The 19060-nt window shown below is 41.4% G+C and overlaps 1 long non-coding RNA gene across 1 annotated transcript; it reads left to right on the forward strand.

The window, feature by feature from the left end:
* Positions 1-660: 660 nt before the first annotated feature.
* LOC141161651 (uncharacterized) lies at positions 661-17459 on the forward strand. The gene is made up of 3 exons (XR_012250667.1): positions 661-794; positions 5671-5690; positions 16339-17459. It is a non-coding gene; the product is annotated as an uncharacterized lncRNA (long non-coding RNA).
* The last annotated feature ends 1601 nt before the right edge of the window (positions 17460-19060 follow it).

Here is a 19060-nt window from a genome sequence, read left to right on the forward strand (position 1 = left end):
GGCCAAGGGTGTCCCAAAAGAAGGCCCGAGGGAGCTGGACCTAGGTGAATCACTGGTGGGGACGGCTGAAGAAAGGACAGAGGGAGAGCTCAGGGCCACGCTCTGGACTTGTTTGGGGGTTGACCGGATCCAGGACCTGGTGGACGCAGCACGGCTCGGGTGGTCACTAGCAGCTGGAGTGACCAGTACAACATCAGCAGTAAGTAAACACCCTTAACTGCACAACCCGAGTCTGTCTTCATTGCCGGCTGCACCGCACCACCACAACCCCCATCCTCTGCGCCTGTCCCCTCTGAGGCTATACCCCTCCCGTTGGGGGTTATCCCACCAAGCTGCACATCCACCATCAGCCTCAGCGGACCCTGCTGCAGCGGCGGCCACAGTGACCGCATCACAACGGGTGGCGTAGTCGACATAAAAGAACTTTAATAACATCTGTAAAGCTGCCACATAACACTGAGCTTGACGCCCTGGGCACGGGACCGGGTCACAGCCGCTCGGAGACTACAACCCCCCATCTGATCCGGTGCCGGGTATTCCCCTCAAAAAGGAATATGTCCCAGGGGGCGCGTCAATTGTCTTATAGGTGCCCCAGAAAAGAAGAATGTCTTCACATGCTAGTGACACATGAAGAGGTTGATTAAGTATAATTTGGTATGCAGATTGACATCTCGATACCCATTGTGTGCCAGGCATGATGCTTGATGCCACCCAGCTTTAACAGCTTTATAAGCAGCCCGGCTCTTTCTCAGCAATACTCACAGATTCTATTTCTCCCAAGGTTTCCGTTCTAGGTAGGTACTTCTAAAAATAAAACTATAAGCAATAACTAGAAACTAAAATATATATTTTTTATTTATTGTGATTAGAAGAGAATGCAACCCCAAAAGTTTCAGCTATCTTATAAGGTTATTGTTTGAAATTTTATTACTACACGGTATGGTTTAATGCAAAGCTAAATCTCAGCTTTTTGATACTTAATGGGAATATGTTAGCAGTTTTTTCTATGTAATCTGCAGCATGATGTAGAGACAGATACACTGATTCCAGCAATGTGTCACTTGCTGGGTTGCTTGATGTCATTTTGATACAATCACAGTTTTATCTGCTGCAGATCTAGCAGTGCTCTGAATGCTGAGCTCTGTATTACCCCGCCCACACCACTGATTGGCAGCTTTCTGTGCGTGCTGTATATTGACAGAAAACTGCAAATCAGTAGTGGGAACGGGGTTACATAGAGCAGTTGGACTAGGAGGTAAAAGGCGGCTAGTCCTGTAATGATAATCTCCTGATGATAAACCACTTACTTTTAAGCCTAGTAAGCAGCAACACACAGCCTAGTAAGTGACACATCACTGGAATCAGGGTCTCTGCCCTTACATCATGTTGCTCTCAGATTACGTAGAAAAACCTGCAGACATGTTCCCTTTCAAAAAGAGTGTGAATGAGAGTAGTTTAATTCTCATTTATCATGATGGATATTTCAGATTCTACTTTGTTTCCTTGAAATGTATATTTATATACATATATATATATATATATATATATATATAGTATAGTTTGGTCTGTCTGATTGGATTTTGTACTAACATTAGGACTTTATATGTCATCATATACTCTTCTTATTTATCAGGAAACGTGCTCGTATTTGTCCATTCTTTCCGCATAACGTAATTCCATGTTTTTTCATGTTTTTCATTAAAAACATACAAATTTTTAAACTGCATCATTTCATATTTGTTGTGATTTCGTCCCACTGATGATGGGTTTTTACTTTCAATACTGTTGTCCCAGTTTTGCAAGAAACACTTTTGGGAATAGATTCTACCCCAGTTTCTTTAACTCCTTCCCGTTGGAGCCAATTTTCGTTGTTGTGCTTTCATTTTTTTCCAAGAGCCATAACTATTTTATATTTCTGTCGATATAGCCATATGAGATCATGTGTTTTGTGGGACAAGTTGTAGTTTTGAATGACACCATTCATTTTACCATATAATGTACTGATAGACAGAAAAATAATTTCAAGTGGGGTGAAATTATGAAAAATTGCAGTTATACCAATGTTTTTTGGCTTTAATTTTTGCAGCATTTATTGTGTGGTAACTATGATTTGGTCAGATTATGGCGATACCAAATTTCTATAAGTATATATTAATTACTGGTTAAAAAATGAAAAATTGTCTTGTGTCGCCATATTCTGAAACATATAACTTTCATTTTTTCATCTATGGAGCTGAGGGGCTTTGCTTTTTGTGTTGTAAGCTTTTTATTGGTATCATTTTGGTGTATATCCAATATTGTGATCACTTTTTATTCCATTTTATTTAGTGATGCGCAATGATCAAAAAACAACAATTTGTAGCTTTTGACATAGAGGTTAAATTTATTTTAATAAATCAAACTTTTTTGGATGCAGTGATACCGTGCATTTGTTTATTTACTTTTTTATCTTTATTTTTAAATTGGGAAAGAAGGATGATTCAAACTTTTCTACTTTTATTTCTTTTGATATTTTTTAAAAACTTTATTTTATTCATTTTCACTTATTTCTCTTAGGCCCCCTAGAGGACATATAAGTAATGAATTTAACTATCTCATATGAAGCCACAGGCTGGCTTCATAGGATTACAAAGATGATGGTAATGGAGGGCCTTCAGTAGTCCACAGCTGCCATGGTAACCCATCGCCACCCCACAAACTCGCCACATGGAGCAGAATTATTTAAATGTTGCTGTCAGAGATTGACTGCAGCATCTAAATGGTTAAACAGCTAAGATCGGAGTTAGCTCTAGTCATTGATGTTAGATGCAGGTGCCGGCTGTACAACGCAGTTGACACCCACCATGTTTTGGACAGGTTCAGCTCCTGATCCCGCTCCAACTCCATACTCCTGCACCCAACGCAGAACACACATATAGATCCTACATCGGAAAGAGGTTAAAGGAGTTGTTGAGTACTTAAAGGAAACCTGTCATCAGGATTTTGCTAAGTAAACTACAGGCATTGTCAGGTTGGCCAGTACTGCAGCTCAGCTCCCATTCAGTTTACATCTGGCCACCATGGGAGATGATCTGTGGGGGTACTGGGTGTCCCAACCCCCTTCCTATTGAAGACCTCAGGAGCAGACGCAGACAGAAGTGGAACTCTATGAAAGAACAATACACAGTGTACAGTGTACTTGCTGTTTTTGTAAGTTTGCCCACTGACAAAGACATAAACAGTCTAGAATTTTAAGGGTAGGTTAATTTTAACAATGAGAGATATAATATCCCCCCAAAAAATCAAGGAAATCACATTTTATAAATTAGATACATTTATTTGCATTTTGCAGTGAGAAATAAGTATTTGATCCCCTACAAACCATTAGATTCCTGGCTCCTACAGACCAGTTAGACGCTCCTAATCAACTCGTTACTTGCATTAAAGACAGCTGTCTTACATAGTCACCTGTATAAAAGGCTCCTGTCCACAGACTCAATCAGTCAGACTCTAACCTCTACAACATGGGCAAGTCCAAAGAGCTTTCTAAGGATGTCAGGGGCAAGATCATAGACCTGCACAAAGCTGGAATGGGCTAAAAAACCATAACTAAGATGCTGGGTGAGAAGGAAACAACTGTTGGTGCAATAGTAAGAAAATGGAAGAAATACAAAATGACTGTCAACCGACATCGATCTTGGGCACCATGCAAAATCTCACCTCATGGGGTATCCTTGATCATGAGGAAGGTGAGAGATCAGCCTAAAACTACACGGGGGGGGGGGGGGGCTTGTTAATGATCTCAAGGCAGCTGGGACCACAGTCACCAAGAAAACCATATGTAACACATTACGCCTTAAAGGTTTAAAATTCTGCAGTGCCCGCAAGGTCCGCCTGCTCAAGAAGGCACATGTGCAGGTCCGTCTGAAGTTTGCGAATGAACACCTGGATGATTCTGTTATTGAGAGAAGGTGCTGTGGTCAGATGAGACAAAAAGTGAACTCATTGGCATTAACTCAACTCGCCGTGTTTGGAGGAAGTGTAGGAAAAGAAATGCTGCCTATGACCCAAAGAGCACCATCCCCATTGTCAAGCATGGAGGTGGAAACATTATGTTTTGGGGGTGCTTCTCTGCTAAGGGCACAGGACTACTTCACCGTATCAATGTTAGAATGGATGGAGCCATGTACCGTAAAATCCTGAGTGACAACCTTCTTCCCTCCGCCAGGACATTAAAAATGGATCGTGGCTGGGTTTTCCAGCAAGACAATGACCCAAAACATACATCCAAGGCAACAAAGGAGTGGCTCAAAAAGAAGCACATTAAGGTCATGGAGTGGCCTAGCCAGTCTCCAGACCTTAATCCCATAGAAAACTTATGGAGGGAGTTGGAGCTCTGAGTTGCCAAGCGACAGCCTCAAAATTTTAATGATTTAGAGATGATCTGCAAAGAGGAGTGGACCAAAATTCCTCCTGACATGTGCACAACCCTCATCATCAACTACAAAAAACACCTGACTGCTGTGCTTACCAACAAGGGTTTTGCCACCAAGTATTGTGTTGTTTGCTAGAGGGATCAAATACTTATTTCTCACTGCAAAATGAAAATAAATTTATCTAATTTATACAATGTGATTTTCTTGATTTTTTGGGGGATATTCTATCTCTCAATGTTAAAATTAACCTACCCTTAAAATTATAGACTGTTCATGTCTTTGTCAGTGGGCAAACTTACAAAAACAGCAAGGGATCAAATAATTATTTCCTTCACTGTGCAAGCCCTTTTCAGTCCAATACCTCATCATAATGCACAATTCCACCTACTTCGGAGGTAGAAGTGGCCACCTTACCTCTTGGACCCCTGTGTGACTGCACGGTTACACCAATAGTATGTCTGACCCTGGATGACCTATCCTAAAGATAGCTCATCAAGTTCTAAGTACTGGACAATCCTTTTAAAGATAACCACTCTTTTAGCTGCAGTTTTTTATGCTGAGGTTATGGTGTGACTTGGAGTTACACCATTACACACAAATTGTTAACAAACCCTTACCCAAGTTTAAACACAAACATAACACGATTGTATATACAATAAGTCTAAGCCTTTAAAATGTATTATGTACATTCAGAAATCACCTATTAGATTTTATGATAATGTATGGTATAAATAGCACTGATTCATCCGTGTAGGTGTGGAATTTCTAGTAAAGAAACCTTATATTACGCATACTTACCTGTTCTGTTAACCATGTGTTTCTGATGTGTCCTTCAAAAACCTAGTTAACCAATGCACACAATTATGTAGAATGAATGCAGACATGTGGAGTGCTTTCATTACATGTGACTCCAGGCCCCCATACACATTAGACTAAAGTCTACCGAACCTAACAGCTCGGTTGGCTGAGAGTCTAATGTGTATCTCAGCCTCTACTCTCCTCCAACAGATCGGGGGGAAGGATCCGGCCTGTTAAATTTCAAAGGCCGATCCTTCTGCTTGGCGTGGAGATTACCTGCTGCCAGAGGCATTGGCTCTCTCATTGAGAACGCAGCAGCACGCGACCTGCATATGGGGGAGCTGAGAGAGTTAGTTGAACTGTTGTTCGGCTGACAACTATCTAATGTGCATGGCCAGATTTACTCTTATTACAAAAGCATGTCCAAATAAATTAATAACGTTTTTTTTTGTTACAGGTGCTCCACCATGTCTTACGGTAGGTGACTTATTATCAGACCTTTTGACCTCCCACATATTCTCCTATCCTATAAAACCTTTGTTGCATTTGTTCTTCTGTTTATGAAATAACAAACTATTAATGAGAAGTCAATACCCGAATTTTAAGATAATTTAGTGCCTATGTGATGTGATCATAATACCAAGCCATTGGGCTTCTATAATTTCTAGATTTTCCATATTTACATAAAGTGTAAATTTAGATATGTTCTTCATCTAATAAGTACAAAAATAACATTATACTGGGGAATTACTGCTTAAAGTGAATGCATAGCCTTCAACACAATCTTTTTTAATCTTAATGCATTCATACTGTATATCCTTACAGCAATCTGATGCAGATTTCCTAACCGTTGCATAAATATAAAAATAAATGACTGTGCAATCTACCTGTTATTAATAATACTCCATTCTCAAGAACAGAGGGATTTTTTATTTTATAGTATACAGCTCATTGTTCAGGTTACCAGTCACCCTGCAGTCTCACAGTAGCTGGTTACCTAACTAGCAAGGGTACCGAGGAAATGTCGGCTGTCACGGTCGCTGTGTAACCTTAGCCTTAATCTTTGTATTTCAAAGGGTAAAATCTGCAGTACATCCAGAGCATTTACCAAGTGGACATTACCTATCTATTAATTCCCCCAATGAGTATTTGGTGTATGCCCAAAAATTGCAGAGTATAAGGCTACGTTCCCACGATGAGCGTTTGGTGAGTTTTTGGAGATGCATATTTTTACTGATTCAAAATTCAGCATCTTACAGTTCCAGCAAAGTGGATGGGATTTATAGAAATCTCATGTCTACTGTGCTGTTATTTAACTCAGCGTAAACTGACCTGCGGTGCGTGTTTGAAATCTGCAACATGTCAATTTTGTTTTGCAGCAAATATGCGTTTAAGGGTTTGCTCACATTTGTGTATAAATCGGACGAGTGCAATCCAATAAAAAATTGGATTGCACTCATTCAATGTCATTCAATGAGGCAGTGAAGATCTGCGTACTTTTTTCTCAGCTGTATTTGACATGAGAAAAAAAAAATCGAATGGCATACGGATCATCAGTATGGCATCACTCCAGGGCCATTTTCCTTTTTTGCGCTTTTGGTTTTTGCTCCCCTTCTTCCTGGAGCCATAACTTTTTTTTTTCCTTCAATATGGCCATATAAGGGATTGTTTTTTGCAGAGTGAGTTGTACTTTTGAACAACACCATTGATGTTACCATGTAATGTACTGGAAAAGGGGAAAAAAAAATTCAAGTGCGGTAAAATTGAAAAAAAAGTGCAATTCCGCAGTTGTTTTTTGGGTTTTTTATGTACACTACATGCTAAAACTGACCAGCTATTATGATTCTCCAGGTCATTACGAGTCCGTAGATACCAAACATGTATAGGTTCTTATTTAAGTGGTGAAAAAAAAAAAGTCCAAAGTTTGTGTAAAAAAAAAAATGTTGCCATTTTCCGAGACCCGTAGTGTGTCCATTTTTCAGGATTTGGGGCCGGTGAGGGCTTATTTTTTGCGCGCCGAGCTGATGTTTTAATTGATTCCATTTTGGTGTAGATATGATGTTTTGATCGCCCTTTATTGCATTTTATTGCAATTTTGTTGGGACCAAAAAAACGTAATTCTGGAGTCTTGATTTTTTTTCTTTTTTACCGATTGGATTAATTCTTTTTAGATTTTGATAGATCGGACATTTCTGAACGCAGAGATACCAAATATGTGTATTTTTATTGCTTTATTTTGAATGGGGCCAAAGGGAGATGATTTAAACTTTTACATTTATTTAATGTAATTTCTTTAATTTTGAAAAACATTTTTTTTCTACTTTTTACTTGCTTCAATAGTCTCCTTAGGAAACTAGAAGCTGCGATCTTCTGATCACTTGTGCTACACATAGCAGTGCTGCAGCCCTGCTATGTGTAGCAGAACTGATCCTCTGGTATGAACGCCAGCCACGGGGCGGTGCTCATAGCAGATTGGCAATGACAAGCCCATGGGTCACACTCCGCTGGATAAGAATGGGACCAATTTTTTAAAATGCAAGTGTGAGTGAACCCTTACAAGCAGAATTTCCCCATGACTTGAATGAGATGAGTAGACTACACACGGAAAAAAACACAGTGGAAATGCAATGAAAACACATGTATTCATCACACGAGTTATATCAAAGCAATAATAGTAAGTTTCCAAAAATTTTTGTTTAAAACTTAACATACCAGAAAAAAAAAAGCAGCTGAAAAGTGCAATAAAAATGCATGTAAAAAAAACGCACTCCAAAACACAAAGAACCTAATTTAGCTTATTGGTGCAGAAATGCTGCAGCATTAAAAGTATACCAAATACTCGTGGAAGCTTAGTCTTAATTTATCATCATATAATTACTCACAAAATATGTCTAACAAAGAGATAAGAGAACCCCTCCAAAACATATAGCTAGTGATGAGCAAACTTGCCCGGCACTACTCGGTACTGGCCCGAGCATCACGGTGCTCGACAAACTCGGCACTTGCTCTGCATGTTTAGCACTCTTTAGAGAGCCAATGAACATGCAGGGATTGCTTGCCATGCACTGTAATGCCGTAGCCATGTTGGCTGTGGGCATTACAGTGATTGGCAGGCTGCACAGTGTCATCGGGTCTATTTAAGACCCGGAGCCGCTATGCTCGTCACAGTCTACCCCAGAATCAGGCAGAGTAGGAAGAGCTGCTGATGAGTCAGGGAGAGATTTGCTTGTTTATAAATAGTAAAAGCATTCCACAGCATATCTATACATCCATCTGAACTAACAGTCCTTCTGAGGACTAATCCAGCTGCATATATTCTTTCAGTGGTGATAGCAGGAGTTAGGCAGGCAGGCAGTGTATGTGGCAGACTGCAGTGCATATAGCACAAGAGGGGCCATTGCACATTCTGTCTGCTGCTGCTGTTGTTACACATATTTGTAGACATAGCCTTTTTATCTTAATCTTGATTATTTGCTTAAAAAGCAATCCAGAGTACACCATTTTTCTAGTTGTTAGCACTGCAGAATACAGCCAGATCTTTTCCATATTACAGCGCTAAAAATCCAGAAATGTGAACTAAACGTGGAAAATATTGACCTCTATTTCCATTTTGCTGCAGTGTGTCGATGAAGCTATTCACACGAGGTCACTGTGAAGAATAGTATTAGTAAATTACAGGCCCGCTATTTAAAACCGTGGTTCTCCGTCAGACGTATCACATATAACTGTGTTCGAAAATAAGCCATTTCTGGCTTCCATTTACATTTTGTTGCAGTGTGTCGGTGAAGCTATTCACACGAGGTCACTGTGAAGAATAGTATTAGTAAACTACAGGCCCGCTATTTAAAACCAAGGTTCTTCGTCAGACGTATCACATATAACTGCGGTTCAAACCAGCCATTTGCAGTGAACGTGGAAAATATTGTCCTCCATAAAAAATGGGCAAGGTGCGTGGCAAAGGACGGGGAAGTGGACGTGATAGTGATGGTGCATGCAGAGGTCAAGGCCGTGGCCATGGGCAAGCTGAAATTGTGCCACAACAAACACCCACATCTTCTCGCTCGACCTTCCTGTCCCAATTAATAGGGGACCGCAGTACACCACTATTGAACACAGAGCAGTGTCAAAAGGTTGTTGGTTGGATAGCAGCTAATGATTCCAGTCACTTTGCCACCACCACCACCCTGTCTTCCACATGGTCAAGTCTCAGTAGCCGTGAGTCTGGACTGAATATTTCTCACCCTGATTCTCCTCCCTCCAACCATGCCGAGTGCCCGGAAACAACTGATCCCACATTTGGACACTCAGAAGAGCTGTTCACTTTTCCATTTATAGATTCGGGCCCCTTGCCCGGCCAGCTTCAAGCGGGTGAAGAGGAGAATGCGTGCCCAAATATTTGAGCAGCCACGGTCACATGAAGCCAATGGTGGGAAAGTGCAATTATTGTCGCAAGAGGTGGATAATGATGAGACACAATTGCCAGAAAGTCAGGAGGAGAACCAGGGTGTGGAAGTGGAAGACGAGGTGGTGGATGATATAGTAACTGACCCAACCTGGCAGGGGGACATGCAGAGCTGGACAGCAGCACACAGGGGGAGGGAGGCGTAGCACGACAACAGCCAGGAAGAAGCACAAGGCGGGAAAGCGTTCCTCGTAACGCCAACACGACGGAAGTTGCCAGTACAACCGTTAGGTCTTCCCGAGACTGGTTGTTTTTTAAAGACTCTGCAGATAACCCCAAAAAGGCCATTTGCACCGCCTGGTGGTGGCTCTGAAGCGAGGCAAACTCACACATGTACCATACCTGGCCCATATGCTTAACCTTGTGGTTCAGCGGTTTCTCAAAACCTTCCCAGATCTGCCGGATCTGCTTGTCAAAGTACGCCGCCTGTGTGCCCATTTTAGAAAATCAGCTACAGCTTCCGCTGCCCTAGCTGTGCTTCAGCAGCGTTTGCAGCTTCCAGCTCACCGACTGGTGTGCGATGTCCCCACGTGTTGGAACTCTACATTGCAGATGTTGGCAAGGATTTGTGAGCAGAAAGGGCAGTTGTTGACTACCAGCATCAACACGGCAGTTGGTATTCAGGTCAGACTCCAAACATAAGACCTCAGGAGTGGACATGGATGTCAGACATCTGTACCATCTTCCAAAACTTTGAGGACTCCACCAAGATGGTGAGCGGCGATGACGCCATAATTAGCATCACCATCCCTCTTCTCTGTCTTCTGAAATGCTCTCTGCTCACAATTAAAGAGGATGCATTGCAGGCGGAGCACGATGAGATGGAGCAAGGAACCATACAGGGTGATTACACACAGCCCAGCCTCATCTCATCCCAACATGGATTGGGTGACAATGAGGAAGAGGAGGAGGAAAAAGAACAGGTGGTAGTTTTCTGTGCTATAGACGTTACTACTGGCACAACTGTCATACTTTCTGTTCAGCATGGATGGCCAGAGGACAGGGAGGAGGAGGAGGATGAGGAGGACAGCATGGTCAGTCGCCCTATTGGTGAGGACACGGAAGTCATGCCTGTTAGCACTCTGGCACACATGGCTGAGTTTATGTTATGCTGCCTTTCCCGTGACCTTCGCGTTGTCCAAATTTTGGGTGACAGTCATTACTGGTTGGTGACACTTCTAGACTCACTCTACAAGGAGAACTTTTTGTCTCTTATTCCCACGCTGGACAGGCCTAATAAAATGGGGCAGTACGAGAAAGTGCTTGTTGCGGAACTATTAAAAAAATTCCCATCTGAAAATCCTGGCGGCAGAGGTCACAGGTCATTGGACAACCAAGTAGTACAGGCTAGAGAGACACAAATGCAATCCAGCAGAGGCAGGGGAACACTGTCAAAGTTCTGGGACAGTATTCTCAGACCCTCCCATCTCGCACAGGCCCTGATGCACGGGGTACTCTCACAAGGAGGGAAAAGTTTCGAAAGATGCTGAGGGAGTACCTTGCCGACCGTACCAACATCCTCCATGATTCCTCTGTGCCTTATAATTATTGGGTATTCAAGCTGGACACGTGGAATGAACTGGCTCTTTACACCTTGGAGGTTCTGGCCTGCCCTGCCGCTAGCGTTTTGTCAGAGTGGATTTTTAGTGCCGCCGGTGGAATTATAACTGATAAGCGCATCCGTCTGTCAACTGAAAATGCTGACAGGCTGACTCTTATAATAAAAATGAACAAGGGCTGGATTGGGCCAGACTTCTCAACACCACTGAATGATAGCAGCGTAACATAAACTCAAATAAAGTGTCTTTTTTTTGGGAGGTCTAACTCTATTCCCATGCACCTCTGTCTTCACACCCAGACATGGGTATACATTTCCTGATTTTGTCTATTTGCTCTTGTCCTCCTCCTTCTCCTCCTTCTCCTCCTTCACCACCATATCACCACCATATCTAACATATCACCATATCTACGTCTCTTGCAAGTGGCATTGAAGTACCTCCAAATTTTTGTCTGCTGTTGCATTCACTGCATTGGCAAACAGTATGGGAGACCCACTTCCTAATAATGGGAACATTGTTTTCAGGAGGCCCTCCGACCTCTACGTCTCTTGCAAGGGGCATTGGAGTGCCTCCAAATTTTTGCCAGCTCTTGCTTCACTGCATAGGTAAACAGTATGGGACACTCACTTCCTAATAATGGGAACATTGTTTTCAGGAGGCCCTCCTCTACGTCTCTTTCAAGGGGCATTTCAGTGCCTCCAAATTTTTGGCAGCCGTTGCATTCACTGCATATGCAAACAGTATGGGAGACCCACTTTCTAATAATGGCAACATTATTTTCAGAAGACCCTCCTCTGCGTCTCTTGTAAGGGGCATTGGAGTGCCTCCAAATTTTTGGCAGGTGCATTCACTGCATAGGCAAACAGTATGGGAGACCCACTTCCTAATAATGGGAACATTTTTTTCATGAGGCCCTCCGACCTCTATGTCTTTTGCAAGGGGCATTGGAGTGCCTCCAAATTTTTGGCAGCCGTTGCTTCACTGCATAGGCAAACAGTATGGGAGACCCACTTCCTAATAATGAGAACATTGTTTTCAGGAGGCCCTCCTCTACGTCTCTTTCAAGGGGCATTTCAGTGCCTCCAAATTTTTGGCAGCCGTTGCATTCACTGCATAGGCAAACAGTATGGGTGACCCACTTTCTAATAATGGGAACATTATTTTCAGGAGGTCCTCCTCTACATCTCTTGCAAGGGGCATTGGAGTGCCTCCAAATTTTTGGCAGCCGTTGCAGTCACTGCATACCCTATAACTGTATAGCAGACCCGCTACTTTCTAATGGGAACATGTCGTTACTGAGGCCCACCGCTATGTCCCTTTATATTGTTATTGGGGTTTTTCCTAAATTTTGACAGCCGTTGGACTCACTGCATACCCTATAACTGTATAGCAGACCCGCTACTTTCTAATGGGAACATATCGTTACTGAGGCCCACCTCTATGAGCCTTTATTTTGTTATTGGGGTTTTTCCTAAATTTTGGCAGCCGTTGGACTCACTGCATACCCTATAACTGTATAGCAGTCCCGCTCCTTTCTAATGGGAACATGTTGTCACTGTGGCCCAGCAATATGTATCTTTAAATTGTTATTGGGGTTTTTCAAAAATGTTGTCAGCCGTTGGACTCACTGCTTACCCTATAACTCAATAGCAGACCTGCTCCTTTCTAATGGGAACATGTCGTACTCGTTACTGAGGCCCACCTCTATGTGTTTTTAAATTCTTATTGGGGTTTTTCCCAAATTTTTGGCAGCCCTTGCAGTCACTGCATGGGCATTACCACTAAAAGAGACCCACTCCTTTATAATGGGACCATTTGTTTTACTGAAGCCCTCCTCTATGTCTCTTCAAATGGGTATTGGGGTGCATCCAAATTTTTGGCAGCCCTTGCAGTTACTGCATATGCAGTAACAGTATAGGAGACCCACTCTTTAATAATGGGAACAATAAAGCATAGCCGGCTGATGGCCCTCTAACAATAGTGAGGGTTGTCTGCTGGCCCTTTAAGAATAGTAAGGGCTGCCTGATGGCCCTATAAATATAGTCTTTGTGACTTTCAGAGTTCCTCCTTCTTAAATGAAATAGGATGTGTCTGATCATGTCTCACACACTACATGGCCAGATAAGGTAGTAAAATGTTAAAATGACATTTACCAGTGAATGTATTTTACACCATTGAAAGCAATGCAAAAGTGCAAAAAAGCATCAAAAACGCTACGTGTGAACATAGCCCAATGTGTGGAGGAGCATTTTTGTTTTTGTTTATTTATTTTGCCTTATATACAAGTCATTACCCTGGAAAGGATGTTCCTTAAAATTTTTCCCAGGAAATCCATTGTGGTTTCGTTTTTGCATGTTTTATTGTGAGTTCGTAAAAGTGGCATAATACTCTGACAACATTGTCGACAGCAGTGACCTGGGAGTCAGAGATGCTTCCAGGGGTCTTCCGCATGCTGTTCCCATGTCATTTGAGCACTGTTCCCATCGATTTGGGCAAATTTTAGACACTCTGCAGACCGTCGGGGGGCAGGGGGGGGGGTGTGGCGGAAAAATGCTCACGTTTCCCATAGACTTACATTAGAAACGGGCAACGAGTACCCGAGCATTTTAGTGCTCACTCATCACTATATATAGCATATCTAACCACAGAAAAAAATGGAGGAAAGAGGATCCAATGAATAAAAAAATGTCAAACCTATTAAAAGTCCAAAATATTTAAAACTACAACAAGAAATCCAGATGTATGGATGCAAGTAGCCGGGTAAGCCATACCTATTTACATATGGAAATTTAACTTAATATATATATCATTCAAAAAATGGCCAATAAAGGCAATTCGTAATGTGAAAAGATAGTGAAAGGAAAAAAAAACAAGACACAAAAAACACAAAAAACAAAAAAAAACAGACCAGACATTTCTTGTTAAATGGAAAAATTGGGGCCATGGATCACACATTGAGATAACGTGAATATTAGCACTACCCATAATGAGATGCAAATAATGACATAGTTGAACGGTACTATTATAAAAATAAATATTGGCAATTAACATAGCAATGTCTATCCAAAAACTAATTCAAGTAATGAACCATCATGAGCTAAATGAAATGCCAAAGACCAAAGAGTAAAAATATTAATAAGTAGAAACTAAACTAACCTGTAATGCGGCTGTATGAATTGAAACGCCACCACACGTGTTTCACTTTGCCTGTGCTGGCAGTGTGTACCTCAAACTCATGATCAGCTTTAACAAACTAAGCCATAGCACCAGGTGATAAAACCTAAGCCACAGCACCAGGTACACACTGCCTGAGGAAGCAAAGCGAAACACGTGTCATTTCATTTCATATAGCCTCATTATGGGTTAGTTCATTTTTATACTTATTTCTAATCAAGCATTTTTACTCTCTGGTCTTTGGCATTTCATTTAAATCATAATGGTTCATTACACGGGTCTACATATTTTCAAAAGCTGTCAAGTTTAGTTATGAAATGAGCCATTTCTTAATGATTTTGACCTCCTTAATTCAAATCTGACAATGAAACTTTTTAGTTGGCTCTTGTTTCTATGATATCAAAGAGATTTCCTTTTATTGCTACATATACTTAATGCATAAAAGTTTCAGTACTTTGTAACATTATTATTTCTGCAAATATAAAGATGCAGAATATTTTGTTATGCCTATGGTCTAATATTTATTTAGAGGAAACTTAGCAACAAGTGAAATAAGTCAAACTTGTCAAAACACTATTGCGAATTATAAACAGCTGCAGAAACTGCACTACAAAATTTGGTCCTTATTCAGTGACAACTCTTTTTTGCTTGTTTCTTGTATTCCTGCATCAGATCGATCATCTCTTATAGATGTCCAACAGTAATCTGCAAGCATTAATTCCATTTTCCTTGAAATCGTTTCTCCATAGCCGCAATATTGTGGTGAAATGTCTCACTGTGCTCATTGCTCACTGCTCCCCATTTTGGTGGAAAAAAGTCTAGATGTGAATGCTAGAAATGAATCTTTAAGGACATGCCAAGCCAAGATCCCTTTGAGGAGATTTTCCATCAATTGTAACAACATTTCTTTCAGATGGAAGCAAAATTCAATAGATACGTCGTCCTTTTCTAACTACTGAATGTGCTCAAAATAAACTTTACTGTAAACCTGTTCTTTTCCATACGGATATAGCAAAGTATTAGTTATAGTTGAATAAATGTATGCCTTTCTTTCTTTTTAAGGTCGTCCAAATAACAACCAGCCAAATCATGGATAGTATTAAAAGTATTATGACATCATCTGTCAGTTTTTCTAACCTTGGATTTCATTTTTGCCTTTTGCCTACAGAGAAACATTTTTGAGGAGTTTTGCATTTTTTTTAGAAGGATTTAGAGTGTTTCTGCTCAAATAACTCAGTGTGTACATACTCTTAGGCTACATGCGCAGAACGTTTTTCACCAGGCAGGTGAATCTGTTACATTTTTCAAAATAATGATTCTTCAAGAAACGCCTACGTTTTTTTCCCCCTAAAGTGCTTTTCCAGCGTATTTTTTTACTGTCCTTTTCTTGAGTTTTTTTCTTTAAATTTTAACAATGAAGAAACCGCTAGCAGTTAAAAGACATTCATAAGCCTGAACATATGATGACTACTGTGAAACTATCCATCTTTACCTAGCTGCTTTGTATCACATGGTGTACAACTTATAGGCTCCGATTAATGAGCACACCAGTCTTGATGAAGTGTGCACTCGAGTAAGCTGTGCAAAACTCATAAAGAGTCGTGCATCTTACAGCTGCCATGCACCACAACCGCTTTTGTATGTGTACATTATTATGTATTTTTCAGGCATGCATGGCCACCTTGGCCCACACTTTCATAAAGTTGGAGGAGCTGGTCAGGACTGGCGTAAAGATGCCAAAATTCATAACACTTTTGTGTAACTTCAGCTACTACAAACATTTTGAGACATTTCAAGCAGTTTTAAGCTAGAAAACTGGCACAAGCTGCTAGATGAATCAAGGTCATAGTGTAATAAGTATTGCATATTAAAGTTATAATTCTAGTAATAATCTATTGTTTATGAACAAACTGTAACATTCATCTTACAGGGAACTACCCAGTGAATCACCCCCCACCCAATCATAATCATGGACATTACCAACCACCTCCTCCCCATCGTGGACATTACCAACCACCTCCTCCCCATCATGGACATTACAAACCACCTCCTCCCCATCATGGACATTACCAACCACCTCCTCCCCATCGTGGACATTACCAACCACCTCCTCCCCATCATGGACATTACAAACCACCTCCTCCCCATCATGGACATTACCAACCACCTCCTCCCCATCATGGACATTACCAACCACGTCCTCCCCATCATGGACATTACCAACCACGTCCTCCATATCCTGGACCCAACTGGAACAATGTTCATCATCCTCCTAATTATGGATACTAGCCTGCAAGGCTTCACCACAGCAATGGTGGGTTTAAATGCTTTAAACTGTCAGTTATCACATCAAAGCCAAAGGTATATATCAGTTGTATGGTGTAATATTTACTATTATAATTCCTATAGCTCCACCACAATGCAACTATGGAGAGCCACTGAGTTGGCATGGCCTGCTGAAGGCTGCCATCACTGCTATCGTAGTCCTCTTATGACGAGTAGCTGGAAACTGGCTCAAATCTGGCCAGGAAAAATTATTTGCATTGAGTTTACGCAATGCAAATCGAATATATATTTTTAGAGTCTGATGTCTCTATGTCTCTATGCTCCCAAGAGCATGTTAAACACATCTAAAAAGAGAAATAAAAAAACCTCTATTCACCTGGCCCTCACCTGTTTCACCGCACAACCCACCAATCCATCTTCTCTGGTTCAGTCATCTTATTGTTGACCGGACTGAAAAAGACGACTGAAACTTTGCATTGCGGTTGAACTTTGCATTGCGGTTGAGGGATGTGAGGTTCAAGTGAGTATATATGTGTATACACTGTGTGCAGAATTATTAGGAAAGTTGTATTTTAGAGGATTATTTTTATTATTGATCAACAACTATGTGCTCAATCAACCCAAAAGACTCAGAAATATCCAAGCTTAATATTTTTTGGAAGTTGGAGTGTTTTTTTTTAGATTTGGCTATCTTAGGAGGATATCTGTTTGTGCAGGTAACTATTACTGTGCAGATTTATTAGGCAACTTAATAAAAACCAAATATAATCCCATCTCACTTGTTTATTTTCACCAGGTAAACCAATATCAGTGCACAGAATTTAGAAATAAACATTTCTGACATGCAAAAACAAAAACCAAAAAAATTAGTGATGAATATAGCCACCTTTCTTTATGATGACACTCAACAGCCTTCCATCCATAGATTCTGTCAGTTTCTTGATCTGTTTTCACTCAACATTACGTGCAGCAGCCACCACAGCCTCCCAGACACTGTTCCAAGAGGTGTACTGTTTTCCCTCCCTATAGATGTCACATTTTACGATGGACCACAGGTTCTCTATGGGATTCAGATCAGGTGAACAAGGGGGCCATGTCATTATTTTTTCTTCTTTTAGACCTTTACTGGCCAGCCACGCTGTGGAGTAGTTGGATGCATGTGATGGAGCATTGTCCTGCATGAAAATCATGTTTTTCTTGAACGATACCGACTTCTTCCTGTACCACTGCTTGAAGAAGTTGTCTTCCAGAAACTGGCAGTAGGTCTGGGAGTTGAGCTTCACTCCATCCTCAACCCAAAAAGGTCCCACAAGTTCATATTTGATGATACCAGCCCATACCAGTACCCAGGGTCGGACTGGGGTGTCTGGGGCCCACAGGGAGAACTGACTCTAGGGGCCCACCTACAGCCATATGCAAATATCTGTTATCCGCTATCCCTGTTATAGTGGAGCATTGACTGGCGGCTCCTGCACATCTACTGTGCACCACTATAACTGGGATGTACAATTACGGTAGTTTGCATTAAAGGGCTTCTTTGGTTAAAACAAGTTATCACCGATCCATGGGATCCACAGGATCGGTGATCACTTATTGATCGTTTGGGTCCGAACATTGGAAAAGGCGCCTATCAGAAGAATGGGGAAGTTTCATCCCTGACAGGACACTTATCCCCATTTTAAAATGCAGCTTCCAAAAAAGAGCAGCGCTCACAGTCACTGAGGGAATGACTGGATGAGTGGTCGCATCTCACATGCCGCTCCAGTCTAATGGGGAGAAAAGCTCCACATTCTGCCGATCGTGTCGAAGCAGTCAGACCCCCACCAATCAATATCATCACTGATCCTGTGGAGAGGTGATTACTTGTTTTCACCAGAGAACCCCTGTAAGTGCATCTCTGCCGCTCTGGTCCAAGTATTTAATCTCTAAGGCTGCGGCCCCACTATCAGTATTTGGTCAGTAATTTTTCTCAGGAGTGGGAGCCAAAACCAGGTGAGGAACAATCAGAGAAAAGGTATAATAGAAACAAGTCACCAATTCTGTATTTATCACCCACTCCTGGTTTTGGCAGCTACTCCTGAGAAAAAAATACTGACCGAATACTGATGGTGGGGCTGTGGCCTAATGGAAAAAAATCTTTTCCTAGTTAATATCAGCAAGAACAAAATGACTGCCATACACAACACAGTCCACTATATCAACACCAATAATACCACATACAAAAGAGACAAATATCGCCACACCATGACTAGATCACATATTACCACCACATAGTGCCCGAATAATACTACATACAAGGAACAAATACGGCCACACCATGACCAGACCACATATTACCACCCCAAAGTGACCAAATACTACAATAC

The sequence above is a fragment of the Phyllobates terribilis genome, unplaced genomic scaffold (assembly GCF_046119375.1).
Source record: "Phyllobates terribilis strain yellow unplaced genomic scaffold, ASM4611937v1 Scaffold_9__5_contigs__length_417890890, whole genome shotgun sequence".
NCBI classification, from domain to species: domain Eukaryota; kingdom Metazoa; phylum Chordata; class Amphibia; order Anura; family Dendrobatidae; genus Phyllobates; species Phyllobates terribilis.